Source organism: Balaenoptera borealis (genome assembly GCF_965194805.1).
Source record: "Balaenoptera borealis genome assembly, chromosome: 1".
Classification (NCBI taxonomy): Eukaryota; Metazoa; Chordata; class Mammalia; order Artiodactyla; family Balaenopteridae; genus Balaenoptera; species Balaenoptera borealis.
In genome coordinates, this window is record NC_138860.1 from 87,715,191 (window position 1) to 87,736,037 (window position 20,847).

Here is a 20,847-nt window from a genome sequence, read left to right on the forward strand (position 1 = left end):
CATTGGCAGGTGGATTCTTAACCACTGGACCACCAGGTAAGTTCAAACACCAATTTTCTATTAGTTTATTTATTTAAACTTTGAGCTAGTGCTGGGTTCTTTTCTAGTGTATCTGCTCTAGATTTGGAGTCAGTGAACTGTAGTGGAAAGAGTAGGTTTGGTGCCAGGTAGATTTGAATCCTGGCTTTGCCACTCTGGTCTGACAAGTACTCTGTCCTCTGTAAATCTCAGTTTACTTATCTAAATGATAAGTATTATAGTATCTACCCCATAAAATTGGGGAGAAGGATTAAATTTGATTATTAAGCCACATAAAAGTCTCTTAAGATACAACGTTCTCATCTGTCTTCCTAATGCTTCCCACGTACCTTCTCACCAGCTCTACTGCTAACTCCTTGGTCCAGGGTACCATCATCTCTTCCATGGACTCTGCACCAGCCTCCCCACTGACATCCTGACTTCCACTTTTGGCTCTATTAGTCTCTTCTTTTCACAGCAGCCAGAGTGACTCTTTATAGATACAAATCCTGTCATCTCACTCCTGTGCTCAGTCCTCCAATGCTTTCTCATCACATATAGGAAAAAAGCCCCCAAAGTCCTGACCTCTGAGGCCTGCATAATCTGGTCCCTGAGTGCTTGGAGACTAATTCTTACCACTCTTCCTATTGTCACTTGGCTTCACTCACACTAGACTTCTTGCTGTTTTCAACTACACCAAGCGCATCCCCACTTGCTGTTCATTCTGCCTATAAATTTGCCCTCTAGATATTTGCATAGTTCTTTTCCTCTCTTCATTCAGGCCTCTCCTCATAAGTCACCTCCTTGAAGAGGGGTTCCCTGATCTCTCCAAGTACAATAGAACCCCTTGCTCTCCCCTTATTCTGCTTTATTTATTTTTATAACACTAAACATTATATGGCATTTAGTAAGACATAGATGTATCTTTAATTTCTATCTCCCCAACTAGAATGTAAGCTCTGTGAGGCCCAGGGACTTCCTCAGTTTTGTTCACCCCTCTAGCCTTAGTGCCTAGTATTACAATATCTGGCATACTGAAAGGTGCTCAACAATTTTTCTTGAATAAATGAATGAATGAACAAGTAAATCAGTATATGTTTAAACATGATTTTGGAATCCAGTATATCTTTCTGGGCAAAGTCTAGCTTAATTCCTTTCTATTTTACCTAATTCTGTTGAGTTAGTCTTCCTGGGTGTTCTTCCTTTACTTTAGGAAAGCAGTAATCATGTGTATTTTAATCTTTAAACTGTAAAGTATTATGAGTTTTAAGAGTTTAAGTATTACCTTCCATATCAGTTATTTTGTCATCATCATTCTAATTATTCTTCTCTGAACTGGACTTTTTCTTCTTCCTAATGAGCTGACCAGCATGGTTTGCTTTTTCAGTTTTGACCCTATGTGAATATTATGTATGGTCATTAAAAATACCTCAAACTCATTTCTCTGAATAACAGAAGAAACATTAAGTCTCTTAATGTAACCTTGCTTGGCAACTAAAGAGTACCACTTATAAACTGTCTGATCAACATAAAAATGGAAGGCCTCCTGATGATGCTATCACCCTGCTACCAAGAATACACTCTATGTATTCTCATCCATTCCCATGCCTTTACATTTACATACCGATGCATATATTATATCTCCAACCCTTTCCTCTCTTGCTGAACTCCATACTCATATATCCAAATGGTTTGAATTAGGGTGGTAGCAGTGGAGATGGTAAATGTAATCTGATACTCAATATATATTTACGTTAAATAAGGCAAGATTTGCTGGTGGATTTGCCATTGAGTGTGAGAGAAAGAGCAGAGTCAAGGATGGCTGTAAGATTTTTGACTGGTATCAGTTAAAATGGAGGTTCCAATATATATGTATCTGACAATAGAACCCCAATATACATGAAGCAAAACTTACAGAATGGAAAAGAGAAATAGACAATTCAACAATAACCACTGAAAACTACAATACTTCACTTTCAATAATGTATAGAACAACTAGGCAGAATATCAACAAGGAAATAGAGGACTTGAACAACACTATAAACTAACAGGAACTAACAGACATCTATAGAACATTTCATCTGTATTAGTCCACTTGGGTTGCCATAATAAGATACCACAGATTGGGTGGATTAAATAACAAACATTAATTTTCTCACAGTTCTAGAGGCTAGAAGTGACAGAAAATTGAATTTCTGGTGAAACCTTTCTTCCTGGCTTGTATATGGCCACTTTCTCATTGTGTCCTCACATGCCCTTTCTTCATGGAGAGAAAGAGAGAATTCTGATGTCTCTTCCTCTTTTTATGAGGCTACCACCCTATCAAATCAGGGCCCCATCCTTATGACCTTATTTAACATTAATTATTTCCTTAAAGGCCCTGTCACCAAACACTGACATATTGAGGGCATGGCTTCAACATATGAATTTTAGCAGAGCACAATTCAGTCCATAATATCACCCACCAACAGCAAAATACACATTCTCCTCATGTGCACGTGGAACAGTCTCCAGTATAGATCATATTCTAGGCCATAAAGCATGCCTTAATAATTTTTTTATTAAAGTTTAGTTGATTTACAATGTTGTGTTAGTTTCAGGTATACAGCAAAGTGATTCATTTATACAAACATATATATATATATTCAGATTCTTTTCCATTATAGATTATTACAAGATATTGAATATTGTTCTCTGTGCTATACAGTAAATCCTTGTTGTTTATTTTATATATAGTGCTGTGTATCTGTTAATCCCATACTCCTAATTTGTCCCTTACCCCTCCCCTTTCCCCTTTAGTAACCATAAGTTTGTTTTCTATGTCCATGAATCTGTTTCTGTTTTGTCAATAAATTCATTTGTATTATTTTTTAGATTCCACATATAAGTGATATCATATAATATTTGTCTTTCTCTTCTGACTTACTTCACTCAGTATGATAATCTCTAGGTCTATCCATGTTACTGCAAATGGCAATATTCCATTCTTTTTAATGGTTGAGTAATATTCCATTGTAATGCATACCATGTCTTCTTTATCCATTCATTTTTTGATGATCACTTAGGTCACTTCCATGTCTTTGCTATTGTAAATTGTGCTGCTATGAACATTGGGGTGCATGTATCTTTTCATAAATTTAATAAATTTAAAAGGATTCAAATTATGCACAGTATATTCTCCAACCACAATGAAAAAAAATTAGAAATCAATAACACTAAGACATTTGAGAAATTTACAAATGTATGGAAATTAAGCAACACACTCCTAAATAACAGATGAATCAAAGAAGAAGTCAGAAGGGCAATTGGAAAATACTTTGAAATGAATAAAAATGAAGACACAAAATATCAAAACATAGGATTCAGCAAAAGCAGTGATAGAGGGAAATTTATAGGTGCAAATTAAGAAAGAACAAAGATCTCAAATCAATAACCTGCTAAACACCCTGGAAAAAGAAGAACAAAATAAACCTAAAGCAAGCAGAAGGAAGGAAGGATAAAGATTCAAGTGGAAATAAATAAAATGGGAATTAAAAAAAATAAAGAAAATCAAGACATCCAAAAGTTGGTTCTTTAAAAAAATCAATGAAATTGAAAAATCTTTACATAATTAACTAAGAAAAAAAAGAGAAGACTGTAAATACTAAAATTAGGAATGAAACAGGGAACATCACTAATTATCTTAAAGAAATAAAAAGAATTATAAGGGAATACTATGAACAAGTGCATGCCAACAAAATTGATATCTTAGATGAAATGGATGGATTTCTAGAAACACACAAAATACCAAAAATAAGTCAAGAAGAAATAGAAATCCGAATAGAACTATAGTAAGCAAAAAGATTAAATTAGTAATTTTAAAACTTCCTATGAAAAAGACCCTAGGCCCAGACGACTTCACTGGTTGGATGCTGCCAAACTTTTAAAGAAAAATTAATATCACTTCTTCGCATGCTCTTTCCAAAAACAGAAAACGAGGGAAAACTCCCCAACTCGTTCTGTGAGGCCAATATTACCTGATGCCAAAACCAGACAAATATCACACAAAAATAAGAAAACTACAGACCAACACTTATGCATATATCTTATGAGGTTTCAAAACTCCTCAACAAAATACTAGCAAACCAAATCTAACATATGAAATGAATTATATGCAATGAAAGTTTATGCCAGGAATGCAAGGTTGGCCTAATATCCAAAAATCAATTAATGTAATACATCATATGAGCAAAATAAAGGACAAAAATCATCTCAGTAAATACAGAAAAGCCATTTGACAAAGTCTAATGCCCATTATTGATGACAGCATTCAGTGAACTGGGAATAGAAGGAAATTTTCTCAACTTGATAATGAGCATCTATGAAAAACCCATAGTTAACATCATTCTTAATAATGGAGGACTCAATGTTTTCCACTTAAAATCAAGAACAAGACACGAATGTCTGCTCTTACCATTTCTTTTCAACATCATACTCAAGGCTCTAGCCAGGGTAATTAGGAAAAAAAGAAAAAAAGAAATACAAGCCATCCATATTGAAAAGGAAAAAGTAAAACTATCTCTATTTTCAGATGACATTATCTTGTATGTACAAAATCTAAGGAATCCCCTCAAAAACTATTAAAACTAATAAACACTTTAATCAAACTTGCACAGTACAAGATCAATATACAAAAATTAATTGTATTTCTATACATCAACAGTAAATAATTCAAAAATGAAATTCAGAAAAACAATTTTATTTATAATAGCATTGAAAAAGAATAAAATGCTTGGGACTTCCCTGGTAGTCCAGTGGTTAAGAATCCACCTTCCAATGCAGGGGACACAGGTTTGATCCCTGGTCAGGGAACTAAGATCCCATGTGCCATGGGGCAACTAAGCCTGCGCACAGCAACTACTGAGCCCACACGCCACAACTAGAGAGCTTGCATGCACTGCAACTACTGAGCCCAACCACTGTGGAGCCTGCACACCACAGTGAGAAGTGTGTGAGAGAAGCCCGTGCACTGCAACTAGAGAAGCCTGCGTGCTGCAACAAAGAGCCCCTGAGCCACAACTAAGACCTGATGCAGCCAAATAAATAAATAAATATTTTAAAAAGAATAAAATACTTAGGCAGAAATTTAATTTAAAAAGAACAATATGTATACTTAGAAAACTACAAACATTGAGGTACTTTAAAGAAGGACTAAGTAAATGGAAAGATATCCCATATTCATGGATCAGAAGATTTAAATTGTTAAGATGGCAGTACTTACCAAATTGATCTACAGGTTCAATGCAATTCCTATCAAAATCCCATCTGGATTTTTTTTGCAGAAATTGATAAACTAACCCTAAAACTAATATGGAAATATAAGGAACTCAAAGCAGCTAACATAATCTTGAAAAATAAAAACAAAGTTGGAGCACTCACACTTTCTGATTTCAAAACTTACTATAAAGCTATAATAATCAAGGCAGTGTAATACCAGCATAGGAGAGATATATAGATCGATGGAATAGAATTGAGAATCTGTAAACCCTTCTGTTTACAGTCAGTTGATTTTCAATAAGAGTAAAAGACAGTTTAATGGGGAATGATTAGTTTTTTCAACAAATGCTGCTGGGACAACTGAATATCCATATGCAAAAGAATGAATTTAAATTCTTATACCATACAGAAACTCTAACTCAAAATGGACCATGGACCTAAATGTAAGAGCAAAAACTATAAAAGTCTTAGAAAAAATACAGAAATAATTCTTTGTGGCCTTGGGTAAGGCAAAACCTTCTTAGATATGACACCAAAAGCACATGATAGAAGAAAAAATTAGGTAAATTGGATTTCATAAAAATGAAAAATGTTTGTGTTTGAAAGGAAATCATCAAGAAAGTGAAAACGCAACCTATAGAATGTGAGAAAGTATTTGCAAATCATGTATCTAATGAGGGTCTTTTATTTGGAAACAAAGAATTCTAACAGCTCAACAATAAAAAGATAGCCCTATTTTAAAATGGGCAATGAATTTGAATTGATCCCTCACACCTACTAGGATGGTTACAGTCAAAAAGACAGCAACAGGTGTTAATGAGAATGTGGAGAAATTGGAACACTTGTGCATTGCTTGTGGGAATATAAAATGGTACATCTGCTTAGTAAAACAATCTGGCAGTCTGCAAAAGACTTGAAAAAGTAGACATAGAGTTAGCACATGACCTAGCAATTCTATGCCAGATATTGGTTTGACCAAAAAGTTCATTCAGGGTTTTCTGTAAAAAGCCGAATGAACTTTTTGGCCAACCCAGTACATACCCAAGATAAATGAAAATGTATGTTCACACAAAAAAATGTTAACATGAATGTTCATAGCAGCATTATTCATAATACCAAAATAGTGGGCACATATGTCCAGCAACTGCTGAATAGATAAATAAAATGTGGTATATGTGTCTCTCTGGCTCACTCTGCTGCAGCCAGATCAATCTACTTATTTCTTTCAAACAATATGTCCAGCACACTGAACCCACTCACTTAAATCAGTTGATTAACTTTTATCTGGGTTAGTATTTGTAAGAAATAAACAGAGGGGAAACTGAGATTCACCTGTGGAAGATATATGGTCCTACCAATGAGGTCATGCATAAGCAGAGCAAGCTTTAATCAGGGCAGAGAGAAATATGCTGAAACGTTACATCATTCTCTACCTATAAGAAAACTCTCATTCCTTTCTGAAAGGGGTTAGTTTTAGGGATGTCAGGGTAGAAGAATAGGGAATGAGATGAGCTGCTGGTAGTAACTGGTAAACCCAGGAAATACTTCAATACTCTTGTTAACAGGAAGAAGGGAGACTTTTATCTTAAAAAGACTGTGGCCTTTTTCACTGTGGTAAGCAGAATGGTGGCCCCCAATTGTCCTAATCCCTCGAACCTGTGAATATTTTACCACATATGGCAAAGAGACTTTGCAGATCTAATTAAATTAAGGATTTTGAGATGGGGAGATTATCCTGGATTATCTGGATAGGCCCAGAGTAATCACAAGGGTCTTTATAAGAGGGAGACAGGTGGGTTAAAGTTAGAGAAAGGAGATGAAATGATAGAAGGGGAGGTTGGAATGATGCACTTTGAAAATGAAGGAAGTGGCCATGAGTCAAGGGATACAGGTGGCCTCTAGAAGGTAGAAAAGGCAAGGAAACAAATTCTCCCCTAAAGCACTGGGAAGAAATGTAGCCCTGTTGACATCTCGACTTTAGGACATATGACTTCCAGACCTGGAAGATAATAAATTTGTGGTTTTTTAAAAATTAATCTATTTATTATTTTTGGCTGAGTTGGATCTTCATTGCTGCACACAGGATTTCTCTAGTTGTGGTGCATGGGCTTCTCATTGTGGTGGCTTCTCTTGTTATGGGGCACGGGCTCTAGGCGTGTGGGCTTCAGTAGTTGTGGCACGTGGGCTCAGTAGTTGTGGCTTGCGGGCTCTAGAGAGTAGGCTCAGTAGTTGTGGCGCATGGGCTTAGTTGCTCTGCGGCATGTGGGATCTTCCTGGACCAGGGCTTGAACCCGTGTCCCCTGCATTGGCAGGCGTATTCTAAACCACTGCACCACCAGGGAAGTCCCAATTTGTGTTTTTTTAAACCACTAAATTTGTGGTAATTTGTTACAGAAGCAACAGGAAATGTAGACTGCATGGGTAATTACAGTGTGTCCAGAGACTCTACCTTCAGTTTCTTAAATTCTCTTGCAACTGATTTGGAGGCAGATCCAAAATAGGTGATTAAGCACTGCCCAAGGGTTCATGGGATATCAGCATAGATAAGTATATTAGAATGTTTTATGAGTAGATTCTACCAAAAAGTCACTCAAAATGCTGTTCCTCATGTAAGGACATTGGTTGGGATGTTGCATAACCCAGAGGACATCATGATGAACTCACACCAATAGACATATCTGGAAGGCTGTCTTCCACTCTCTGAATGAAGATGAAGTTAAAGCTATCCCATACATCTAATTCAATGAAGAATGGTACTTCCTGTCCAAGAATCTTCATGGAAACCAGGCTTGGGTGGGGGAGTGGGGCATCTACAAGGGGACAAAGGGAGACTGGGACACAGAGGACATCTGGAAGGACATATCCTGTGGTTGTCTACATTTACTGGATCATGATCTGCTCTGATGATGTGATGAAATCCAAGGACTAAGAAAAATTAACTTCTCTACACTCATGTAATTTTGCACATAAATTCAAGAGGAAATTTCAGAGTCTTGAAACCTGTCAATTTTTCATAGTGGTCAGTGGATCCTGAGGTTTAAAATTCCTCATTTAGACCTAGGAAGTAGGTAGATCTAGAACTATATTTGAGGGGAATGATCTGTAATGTGAAGACATAGGTTTTGGAGCTTGGAGAGAATCCCTGAAGCAGTAGCTTACGAGGGAGCAATTTTTAGAACATCCTGGAGCCCATGAGATTTGTTTGTTGAGTCAATTTGGACAGTCCAGGAATAAGGAGATGTCATTAGATGACATTATTATTAGAAAATAATTGAGAAGGAACAGGTTTCAGAATGAAGATAAATCATTTTGGAAATTTAAGGTGCTGTGGGACATCCATGAGTCTGCAAGTGAAAATACAGGATTTACCAAGGCTTCAGGGGAAAGGCAGAAGTTAACAGTTTAAGAGTCATTGGCATGAAAGTAGAAGCTGAAGCCATGGCTGTGTGTGAAATGCACCGGGAAGGGTAGTTAAAATGAGAAAAATGGAGTTGAGGATGGGATCCTCACACATTTAAAAGGGAGAAAAATTTGTCAAGGAAGGATCTGCAGTAGCCTCCCAGATGCTCACTTCAATCCCTAGAGTGGCTACAGGCACTGAAATCCCCAACTCTTGGGCATTGATTTTTTTCAGTAAATTCATATCTGAAATGGGTTAGGAATCTGTGTGTACTTGAAATAATTCCTTTGTAATGAGGGCACTGCTTTTGTGGTCTTTATAATCTCTGCAGATGAACCTCAAATTCCTCCTATCTTGGTAGCTGGTATATTATTTTATCTCATGATATGGAAAAAACAACTCAGTATCCCAACTTAATCCAGGTATATTTATAGAAAGAAAAGAAGGTCTCTTATAGAAGGACACTCTTTACAGAGTTACTCTGAGACGCTTGCCTAGTTCTTAAATAGCCAAACTAACAAAAAGGACACAAAATTTTTGGGGTCAAAGTTGGTTGTCTTTTGGGACTGGTCACACTGCTTATTTTATTTTATTTTTTATTTTGTAAAAATTTTTATTGGAGTATAGTTGATTTAGTTGTGTTAGTTTCAGGTGTATAGCAAAGTGAATCAGTTATCCACATATATCCACTCTCTTTTAGATTCTTTTCCCATATAGCTTATTACAGAAAATTGAGTAGAGTTCCCTGTGCTATACAGTAGATCCTTATTAGTTACCTATTTTATATATAGTAGTGTGTATATGTTAATCCCAATCTCCTAATTTATCCCTCCCCCCCTCCCCTTTGGTAACCATAAATTTATTTTCTACAACTATGACTCTATTTCTGTTTTGTAAATAAGTTCATTTGTACAATATTTGGATTCCACATATAAACAATATTATATTTGTCTCTCTGTGTCTGACTTATTTCACTCAGTATGACAATCTCTAGCTCCATCCATGTTGCTGCAAATGGCATTATTTCGTTCTTTTTTATGGCCGAGTAATATTCCATTGTATATATTATCACATCTTCTTTATCCACTCCTCTGTTGATGGACATTTAGGTTGTCTCCATGTCCTGGCTATTGTAAATAGTGCTACAATGAACATTGGGTTGCATGTATCTTTTTGAATTATGGTTTTCTCTGGGTATATGCCCAGTAGTGGGATTGCTGGGTCGTATAGTAGTTCTATTTTTAGTTTTTTAAGGAACCCCCATACTGTTCTCCATAGTGGCTGTATCAATTTACATTCCCACCAACAGTGCAAGAGAGTTCCCTTTTCTCCACACCCTCTCCAGCATTTATTGTTTCTAGATTTTTTGATGATGGCCATTCTGACTGGTGTGAGATGATCTCTCATTGTAGTTTTGATTTGCATTTATCTAATGCTTAATGATGTTGAGCATCTTTTTATGTGCCTGTTAGTCATCTATATATGTCTTCTTTTATGAAAAAAAATGTTTATTCAGGTCTTATGCCCCTTTATGATTGGGTAGTTTGTTTTTCTGAATATTGAGTTGTATGAACTGTTTATATATTTTGGATATTAACACCTTGTCAGTCATATCACTTGTAAATATTTTTTCTCATTCCATAGGTTGTCTTTTCATTTTGTTGATGGATTCCTTTGCTATGCAAAACATTTTAAGTTTAACTAGGTCCCATTTGTTTATTTTTGCTTATATTTCTTTTGCTTAGGAGACAGATCTAAAACAATATTGCTCTGATTCATGTCAAAGAGTGTTCTGCCTATATTTTCTTCTAGAACTTTTATGGTTTCAGGTCTTATATTTAGATCTTTAATCCATTTTGAGTTTATTTTTGTATATGGTGTGAGGAAATCTTCTGATCTTATTACTTTACATGTAGCTGTTTAGTTTTCCCAGCACCACTTATTGAAGCGACTGTCTTTTCTTCATCATAGGTGTATAGATTTGCTTTTGGGCTCTCTATCCTGTTCCATTGATCTATGGGTCTGTTTTTGTGCCAGTACAATGTTGTTTTGATTACTGTAGCTTTGCAGTATTGTCTGAAGTCAGGGAGCATGATAAACCCAGCTTTGTTCTTTTTTCTCAAGACTGTTTTGGCAATTTCGGGTCTTCTGTGGTTCCATATGAATTTTAGGATTATTCTTTGAAAAATGTCATGGGCATTTTGATAGGGATTACATTAAATCTGTAGATTACTTTGGGTAGTATAGCCATTGTAACAATATTAATTCTACCAATCCAAGAGCATGGGATATCTTTCCATTTTGTATGTTTAATAGTTTTCAGAGTATAGGTCTTTCAACTCCTTAGTTAAGTTTATTCCTAGGTATTTTATTCTTTAATTTAATTCTAAACAGGACATTTAAAATTTCTCTTTCTGATAGTTCGTTAATAAGTGTATAGAAAACCAACATATTTCTGTATATTAATCTTACATCCTACAACTTTACTGAATTTATTTATTCTAATAGTCTTTTGATGGAGACTTTAGAGTTTTCTATATAAAGTATCATGTCATCTGTAAATAGTGACCATTTTATAATACTTCTTCCCTTCCAATTTGGATGCCTTTTTTTTCTTCTTCTTGTTTAATTGCTATGGCTACAACTTCCAGTACTATGTTAAATAGAAGTCATGAGAGTGAGTATCCTTGTCTTTTTCCTGAATTTAGAGTCAAGGATTTCAGTTTTTCACTATTATGATGTTAGCTATGGGTTTGTCATAAATGGCCTTTATTATGTTGAGATATGTTTCCTCTATACCCACTTTGATGAGAGTTTTATCATGGATGGATGTTGAAATTTGTCAAATACTTTTTTTGCATCTATTGAGATAATGTGATTTTTATACTTCCTTTTATAATGTGGTATATAATATTGATTCATTCGTGAATATTGAACTATCCTTATGTCCCTGGAATAAATCCAACTTGATCATGGTATATAATCCTTTTTGTGTATTGGTGGATTCAATTTGCTAATATTTTGTTGAGGAATTTTTCATCTCTATTCATCAAATATTGATGATATTGGCCTATAATTTTCTTTTTTGTAGTGTCTTTGTCTGGTTTGGTATCAGGGCAATGGTGGTCTCATGGAATAAATTTGGGAGTTTTCCATCCTTTTCAATTTTTTGGAATTTTTTGAGAAGGATAGGTATTACCTCTCGTTTATATTTGGTAGAATTCTCCTGTGAAGCCATCCAGTCCTGGACTTTTGTTTGCTGGGAGTTTTTAAAATTACAAATTCAATTTAATTACTAGTAATTAGTCTGTTCAAATTGTCTGTTTCTTCTTGATTCAGTCTTGGCACGTTGTATATTTCTAGAAATTTGTCCATTTCTTCTAGGTTGTCCAATTTGTTGGCACGTAACTCTTCATAGTATTCTCTTGTAATTTTTTTTACCTCTGTGGTATTGGTTGTTATTTCTCCTCTTTCATTTCTTATTTTGTTTATTTGGGTCTTCTATCTTTTCTTCTTGGTGACCCTGGCTAAAGGTTTATCAATTTTGTTATCTTTTCAAAACACCAGCTCTTGGTTTCATTGATCTTCCTTCCCTCCTTCCTTCCTTCCTTCCTTCCTTCCTTTCTTTTATTATAATTTTTGTTTTATTTTTTTTTATATACAGCAGGTTCTTATTAGTCATCAATTTTATACACATCAGTGTATACATGTCAATCCCAATCGCCCACTTCAGCACACCACCATCCCCACCCCCCTGCAGTTTTCCCCCCTTGGTGTCCATACGTTTGTTTTCTACATCTGTGTCTCAACTTCTGCCCTGCAAACTGGCTCATCTGTACCATTTTTCTAGGTTCCACATACATGCGTTAATATACGATATTTGTTTCTCTCTTTCTGACTTACTTCACTCTATATGACAGTCTCTAGATCCATCCACGTCTCAACAAATGACTCAATTTCGTTCCTTTTTATGGCTGAGTAATATTCCATTGTATATATGCACCACAACTTCTTTATCCATTCGTCTGTCGATGGGCATTTAGTTTGCTTCCATGACCTGGCTATTGTAAAGAGTGCTGCAATGAACATTGGGGTACATGTGTCGTTTTGAATTATGGCTTTCTCTGGGTATATGCCCTGTAGTGGGATTGCTGGATCATAAGGTAATTCTATTTTTAGTTTTTTTTTTTTTTTTTTTTAATTCAAGAAATTTCCTTTATTTTTTTTCAAAAATAGAATTCCTATTATCTGTATATGTTCTACATATGTTTTTTTTTTTTAAACATCTTTATTGAAGTATAATTGCCTTACAATAGTGTGTTAGCTTCTGCTTTATAACAAAGTGAATCAGTTATACATATACAATATGTTCCCATTTCTCTTCCCTCTTGCATCTCCCTCCCTCCCACCCTCCCCATCCCACCCCTCTAGGTGGTCACAAAGCACCGAGCTGATCTCCCTGTGCTATGCGGCTGCTTCCCACTAGCTATCTATTTTACATTTGATAGTGTATATATGTCCATGACACTCTCTCACCCTGTCACATCTCACCCCACCCCCTCCCCATATCCTCAAGTCCATTCTGTAGTAGGTCTGTGTCTTTATTCCCGTCTTGCCACTAGGTTCTTCATGGCCTTTTTTTTTTTTTTTTTCCTTAGATTCCGTATATATGTGTTAGCATACTGTATTTGTTTTTCTCTTTCTGACTTACTTCACTCTGTATGACAGACTCTAACTCCATCCACCTCATTACAAATACCTCCATTTCATTTCTTTTTATGGCTGAGTAATATTCCATTGTATATATGTGCCACATCTTCTTTATCCATTCATCTGTCGATGGACATTTAGGTTGCTTCCAGGTCCTGGCTATTGTAAATAGAGCTGCAATGAACATTGTGGTACATGATACTTTTTGACCTATGGTTTTCTCAGGGTATATGCCCAGTAGTGGGATTGCTGGGTCGTATGGTAGTTCTATTTGTAGTTTTTTAAGGAACCTCCATACTGTTCTCCATAGTGGCTGTATCAATTTACCTTCCCACCAACAGTGCAAGACGGTTCCCTTTTCTCCACACCCTCTCCAGCATTTGTTGTTTGTAGATTTTCTGATGATGCCCATTCTAACTGGTGTGAGGTGATACCTCATTGTAGTTTTGATTTGCATTTCTCTAATAATTAGTGACGTTGAGCAGCTTTTCATGTGCTTCTTGGCCATCTGTATGCCTTCTTTGGAGAAATGTCTATTTAGGTCTTCTGCCCATTTTTGGATTGGGTTGTTTGTTTCTTTAATATTGAGCTGCATGAGCTGCTTTTATATTTTGGAGATTAACCCATTGTCCGTTGATTCATTTGCGAATATTTTCTCCCATTCTGAGGGTTGTCTTTTCGTCTTGCTTATGGTTTCCTATGCTGTGCAAAAGCTTTGATGTTTCATTAGGTCCCATTTGTTTATTTTTGTTTTTATTTCCATTACTCTAGGAGGTGGATCAAAAACGATCTTGCTGTGATTTATGTCAAGAGTGTTCTTCCTATGTTTTCCTCTAAGAGTTTTATAGTGTCCGGTCTTACATTTAGGTCTCGAATCCATTTTGACTTTATTTTGGTGTATGGTGTTAGGGAGTGTTGTAATTTCATTCTTTTACATGTAGCTGTCTAGTTTTCCCAGCACCACTTATTGAAGAGACTGTCTTTTCTCCATTGTATATCTTTGCCTCCTTTGTCATAGATTAGTTGACCATAGGTGCATGGGTTTATCTCTGGGCTTTCTATCTTGTTCCATTGATCTATGTTTCTGTTTTTGTGCCAGTACCATATTGTCTTGATTACTGTAGCTTTGTAGTATAGTCTGAAGTCAGGGAGACTGATTCCTCCAGCTCCGTTTTTATCCCTCAAGGCTGCTTTGGCTATTCAGGGTCTTTTGTGTCTCCATACAAATTTTAAGATGATTTGTTCTAGTTCTGTAAAAAATGACATTAGTAATTTGATAAGGATTGCATTGAATCTGTAGACTGCTTTGGGTAGGATACTCGTTTTCACAATATTGATTCTTCCAATCCAAGAACATGGTATATCCCTCCATCTGTTGGTATTATCTTTAATTTCTTTCATCAGTGCCTTATAGTTTTCTGCATACAGGTCTTTTGTCTCCCTAGGTAGGTTTATTCCTAGGTATTCTTTTTGTTGCAATGGTAAATGGCAGTGTTTCCTTAATTTCTCTTTCAGATTTTTCATCATTAGTGTATAGGAATGCAAGAGATTTCTGTGCATTAACTTTGTATCCTGCAACTTTACCAAATTCATTGATTACCTCTAATAGTTTTCTAGTGGCATTTTTAGGATTCTCTATGTATAGTATCATGTCATCTGCAAACAGTGACAGTTTTACTTTTTCTTTTCCAATTTGTATTCCTTGTATTTCTATTTCTTCTCTGATTGCCATGGCTAGGACTTCCAAAACTATTTTGAATAATAGTGGTGAGAGTGGACAATCTTGTCTTGTTCCTGATCATAGAGAAAATGCTTTCAGTTTTTTACTATTGAGAATGATGTTTGCTGTGGGTTTGTGATATATGGCCTCTATTTTTTTGAGGTAGGTTCCCTCTATGTCCACTTTCCGGAGAGTTTTTTTTTTTTTTTTTCTGAGATATACATTTTAAAGTAATAACTAGGATTATTACTTATAACATTATACCAGAACATATAAGATTTTTAGAAATTTCATGCAATGTCTGAAACATTTATATTAACATATTTCCATACATATTTCCATACAAATACAAATATAAGATTTTTAGAAATTTCATGTAATGTCTGAAACATTTATATTAACATATTTCCATACATATTTCCATACAAATACAAATATAAGATTTTTAGAAATTTCATGTAATGTCTGAAACATTTATATTAACATATTTCCATACAAATAACCCAATGAAAGTTTAGTATTAGTTGTTTTGTTTGTTTTTTTATACTGCAGGTTCTTATTAGGCATCAATTTTATACACATCAGTGTATACATGTCAATCCCAATCGCCCAATTCAGCACACCACCATCCCCACCTCACCGCAGTTTTCCCCCCTTGGTGTCCATATGTCCATTCTCTACATCTGTGTCTCAACTTCTGCCCTGCAAACTGGCTCATCTGTACCATTTTTCTAGGTTCCACATACATGCATTAATATACGATATTTGTTTTTCTCTTTCTGACTTACTTCACTCTGTATGACAGTCTCTAGATCCATCCACGTCTCAACAAATGACTCAATTTCGTTCCTTTTTATGGCTGAGTAATATTCCATTGTATATATGTACCACAACTTCTTTATCCATTCGTCTGTTGATGGGCATTTAGGTTGCTTCCATGACCTGGCTATTGTAAACAGTGCTGCAATGACCATTCGGGTGCATGTGTCTTTTTGAATTACGGTTTTCTCTGGGTATATGCCCAGTAGTGGGATTGCTGGGTCATATGGTAATTCTATTTTTACTTTTCTAAGGAACCTCCATATTGTTCTCCATAGTGGCTGTATCAATTTACATTCCCACCAACAGTGCAAGAGGGTTCCCTTTTCTCCACACCCTCTCCAGCATTTGTTGTTTGTAGATTTTCTGATGATGCCCATTCTAACAGGAGTGAGGTGATACCTCATTGTTGTTTTGATTTGCATTTCTCTAATAATTAGTGATGTTGAGCATCTTTTCATGTGCTTCGTGGCCGTCTGTATGTCTTCTTTGGAGAAATGTCTACTTAGGTCTTCTGCCCATTTTTGGATTGGGGTGTTTGTTTATTTGATATTGAGCTGAATGAGCTGTTTATATATTTTGGAGATTAATCCTTTGTCCGTTGATTCATTTGCAAATATTTTCTCCCATTCTGAGAGTTGTCTTTTTGTCTTGTTTATGGTTTCCTTTGCTGTGCAAAAGCTTTGAAGTTTCATTAGGTCCCACTTGTTTATTTTTGTTTTTATTTCCATTACTCTAGGAGGTGGATCAAAAAAGATCTTGCTGTGATTTATGTCAAAGAGTGTTCTTCCTATGTTTTCCTCTAAGAGTTTTATAGTGTCCAGTCTTATATTTAGGTCTCTAATCCATTTTGAGTTTATTTTTGTGTATGGTGTTAGGGAGTATTCTAATTTCATTCTTTTACATGTAGCTGTCTAGTTTTCCCAGCACCACTTATTGAAGAGACTGTCTTTTCTCCATTGTATATCTTTGCCTCCTTTGTCATAGATTAGTTGACCATAGGTGCATGGGTTAATCTCTGGGCTTTCTATCTTGTTCCATTGATCTATGTTTCTGTTTTTGTGCCAGTACCATATTGTCTTGATTACTGTAGCTTTGTAGTATAGTCTGAAGTCTGGGAGTCTGATTCCTCCAGCTCCATTTTTTTGCCTCAAGACTGCTTCGGCTATTCGGGGTCTTTTGTGTCTCCATACAAATTTTAAGATGACTTGTTCTAGCTCCGTAAAAAATGACATTAGTAATTTGATAGGGATTGCATTGAATCTGTAGGTTGCTTTGGGTAGTATACTCATTTTCACAATGTTGATTCTTCCAATCCAAGAACATGGTATATCTCTCCATCTGTTGGTATCATCTTTAATTTCTTTCATCAGTATCTTATAGTTTTCTGCATACAGTTCTTTTGTCTCCCTAGGTAGGTTTATTCCTAGGTATTTTATTCTTTTTGTTGCAATGGTAAATGGGAGTGTTTCCATAATTTCTCTTTCAGATTTTTCATCATTAGTGTATAGGAATGCAAGAGATTTCTGTGCATTAATTTTGTATCCTGCAACTTTACCATATTCATTAATTAGCTCTAGTAGTTTTCTGGTGGCAGTTTTAGGATTCTCTATGTATAGTATCATGTCATTCGCAAACAGTGACAGTTTTACTTCTTCCTTTCCAATTTGTATTCCTTTTATTTCTTTTTCTTCTCTGATTGCCGTGGCTAGGACTTCCAGAACTATGTTGAATAATAGTGGTGAGAGTGGACATCCTTGTCTCGTTCCTGATCTTAGAGGAAATGCTTTCAGTTTTTCACCATTGAGAATGATGTTTGCTGTGGGTTTGTCATATATGGCCTTTATTATGTTGAGGTAGATTCCCTCTATGCCCACTTTCTGGAGAGTTTTTATCAGAAATGGGTGTTGAATTTTGTCAAAAGCTTTTTCTGCATCTATTGAGATGATCATATGGTTTTTATTCTTCAATTTGTTAATATGGTGTATCACATTGATTGATTTGCGTATATTGAAGAATCCTTGCATCCCTGGGATAAATCCCACTTGATCGTGGTGTATGATCCTTTTAATGTGTTGTTGGATTCTGTTTGCTAGTATTTTGTTGAGGATTTTTGCATCTATATTCATCAGTGATATTGGTCTGTAATTTTCTTTTTTTGTAGTGTCTTTGTCTGGTTTTGGTATCAGGGTGATGGTGGCCTCATAGAATGAGTTTGGGAGTGTTCCTTCCTCTGCAATTTTTTGGAAGAGTTTGAGAAGGATGGGTGTTAGCTCTTCTCTAAATGTTTGATAGAATTCACCTGTGAAGCCATCTGGTCCTGGACTTTTGTTTGTTGGAAGATTTTTTATCACAGTTTCAATTTCATTACTTGTGATTGGTCTGTTCATATTTTCTGTTTCTTCCTGATTCAGTCTTGGAAGGTTATACCTTTCTAAGAACTTGTCCATTTCTTCCAGGTTGTCCATTTTATTGGCATAAAGTTGCTTGTAGTAGTCTCTTAGGATGCTTTGTATTTCTGCGGTGTCTGTTGTAACTTCTCCTTTTTCATTTCTGATTTTATTGATTTGAGTCCTCTCCCTCTTTTTCTTGATGAGTCTGGCTAATGGCTTATCAATTTTGTTTATCTTCTCAAAGAACCAAATTTTAGTTTTATTGATCTTTGCTATTGTTTTCTTTGTTTCTATTTCATTTATTTCTGCTCTGATCTTTATGATTTCTTTCCTTCTGCTAACTTTGGGTTTTGTTTGTTCTTCTTTCTCTAGTTTCTTTAGGTGTAAGATTAGATTGTTTACTTGAGATTTTTCTTGTTTCTTTAGGTAGGCTTGTATAGCTATAAACTTCCCTCTTAGAACCGCTTTTGCTGCATCCCATAGGTTTTGGGTTGTCGTGTTTTCATTGTCATTTGTCTCTAGGTATTTTTTGATTTCCTCTTTGATTTCTTCAGTGATCTCTTGGTTATTTAGTAATGTATTGTTTAGCCTCCATGTGTTTGTCTTTTTTACGTTTTTTTCCCTGTAATTCATTTCTAATCTCATAGCGTTGTGGTCAGAAAAGATGCTTGATATGATTTCAATTTTCTTAAATTTACTGAGGCTTGATTTGTGACCCAAGATGTGATCTATCCTGGAGAATGTTCCGTGCGCACTTGAGAAGAACGTGTAATCTGCTGTTTTAGGATGGAATGTCCTATATATATCAATTAAATCTATCTGGTCTATTGTGTCATTTAAAGCTTCTGTTTCCTTATTTATTTTCATTTTGGATGATCTGTCCATTGGTGTAAGTGAAGTGTTAAAGTCCCCCACTATTATTGTGTTACTGTCGATTTCCTCTTTTATAGCTGTTAGCAGTTGCCTTATGTATTGAGGTGCTCCTATGTTGGGTGCATATATATTTATAATTGTTATATCTTCTTCATGGATTGATCCCTGGATCATTATGTAGTGTCCTTCCTTGTCTCTTTTAACATTCTTTATTTTAAAGTCTATTTTATCTGATATGAGTATAGCTACTCCAGCTTTCTTTTGATTTCCATTTGCATGGAATATCTTTTTCCATCCCCTCACTTTCAGTCTGTATGTGTCCCTAGGTCTAAAGTGGGTCTCTTGTAGACAGCATATATATGGGTCTTGTTTTTGTATCCATTCAGCCAGTCTATGTCGTTTGGTTGGGGCATTTAGTCCATTCACGTTTAAGGTAATTATCGATATGTATGTTCCTATGACCATTTTCTTAATTGTTTTGGGTTTGTTTTTGTAGGTCCTTTTCTTCTCTTGTGTTTCCCACTTAGAGAAGTTCCTTTAGCATTTGTTGTAGAGCTGGTTTGGTGGTGCTGAATTCTCTTAGCTTTTGCTTGTCTGTAAAGCTTTTGATTTCTCCTTCGAATCTGAATGAGATCCTTGCTGGGTAGAATAATCTTGGTTGTAGGTTCTTCCCTTTCATCACTTTAAGTATATCATGCCACTCCCTTCTGGCTTGTAGAGTTTCTGCTGAGAGATCAGCTGTTAACCTTATGGGAGTTCCCTTGTATGTTATTTGTCATTTTTCCCTTGCTGCTTTCAATAATTTTTCTTTGTCTTTAATTTTTGCCACTTTGATTACTCTGTGTCTTGGCGTGTTTCTCCTTGCGTTTATCCTGTAGGGCACTCACTGCGCTTCCTGGACTTGGGTGGCTATTACCTGTCCCATGTTAGGGAAGTTTTAGACTATAATCTCTTCAAATATTTTCTCTGGTCCTTTGTCTCTCTCTTCCCCTTCTGGGACCCCTATAATGTGAATGTTGTTGTGTTTAATGTTGTCCCAGAGGTCTCTTAGGCTGTCTTCATTTCTTTTCTTTCTTTTTTCTTTAGTCTGTTCCACAGCAGTGGATTCCACCATTCTGTCTTCCAGGTCACTTATCCGTTCTTCTGCCTCAGTTATTCTGCTGTTGATTCCTTCTAGTGTAGTTTTCATTTCAGTTATTGTATTGTTCATCTCTGTTTGTTTGTTCTTTTTTTTTTTTTAAAGAAACTCACGTTCTTTTATTTATTTATTTATTTATTTATGACTGTGTTGAGTCTTCGTTTCTGTGCAAGGACTTTCTCTAGTTGCGGCAAGTGGGGACCACTCTTCATCGCAGTGCGCGGGCCTCTCACCATCGTGGCCTCTCTTGTTGCAGAGCACAGGCTCCAGATGCGAAGGCTCAGTAATTGTGGCTCACGGGCCCAGTTGCTCCGTGGCATGTGGGATCTTCCCAGACCAGGGCTCGAACCCGTGTCCCCTGCATTGGCAGGCAGATTCTCAACCACTGTGCCACCAGGGAAGCCCAGTTTGTTTGTTCTTTAATTCTTCTAGGTCTTTGTTAAACATTTCTTGTATCTTCTCGATCTTTGCCTCCATTCTTTTTCCGAGGTCCTGGATCATCTTTACTATCATTATTCTG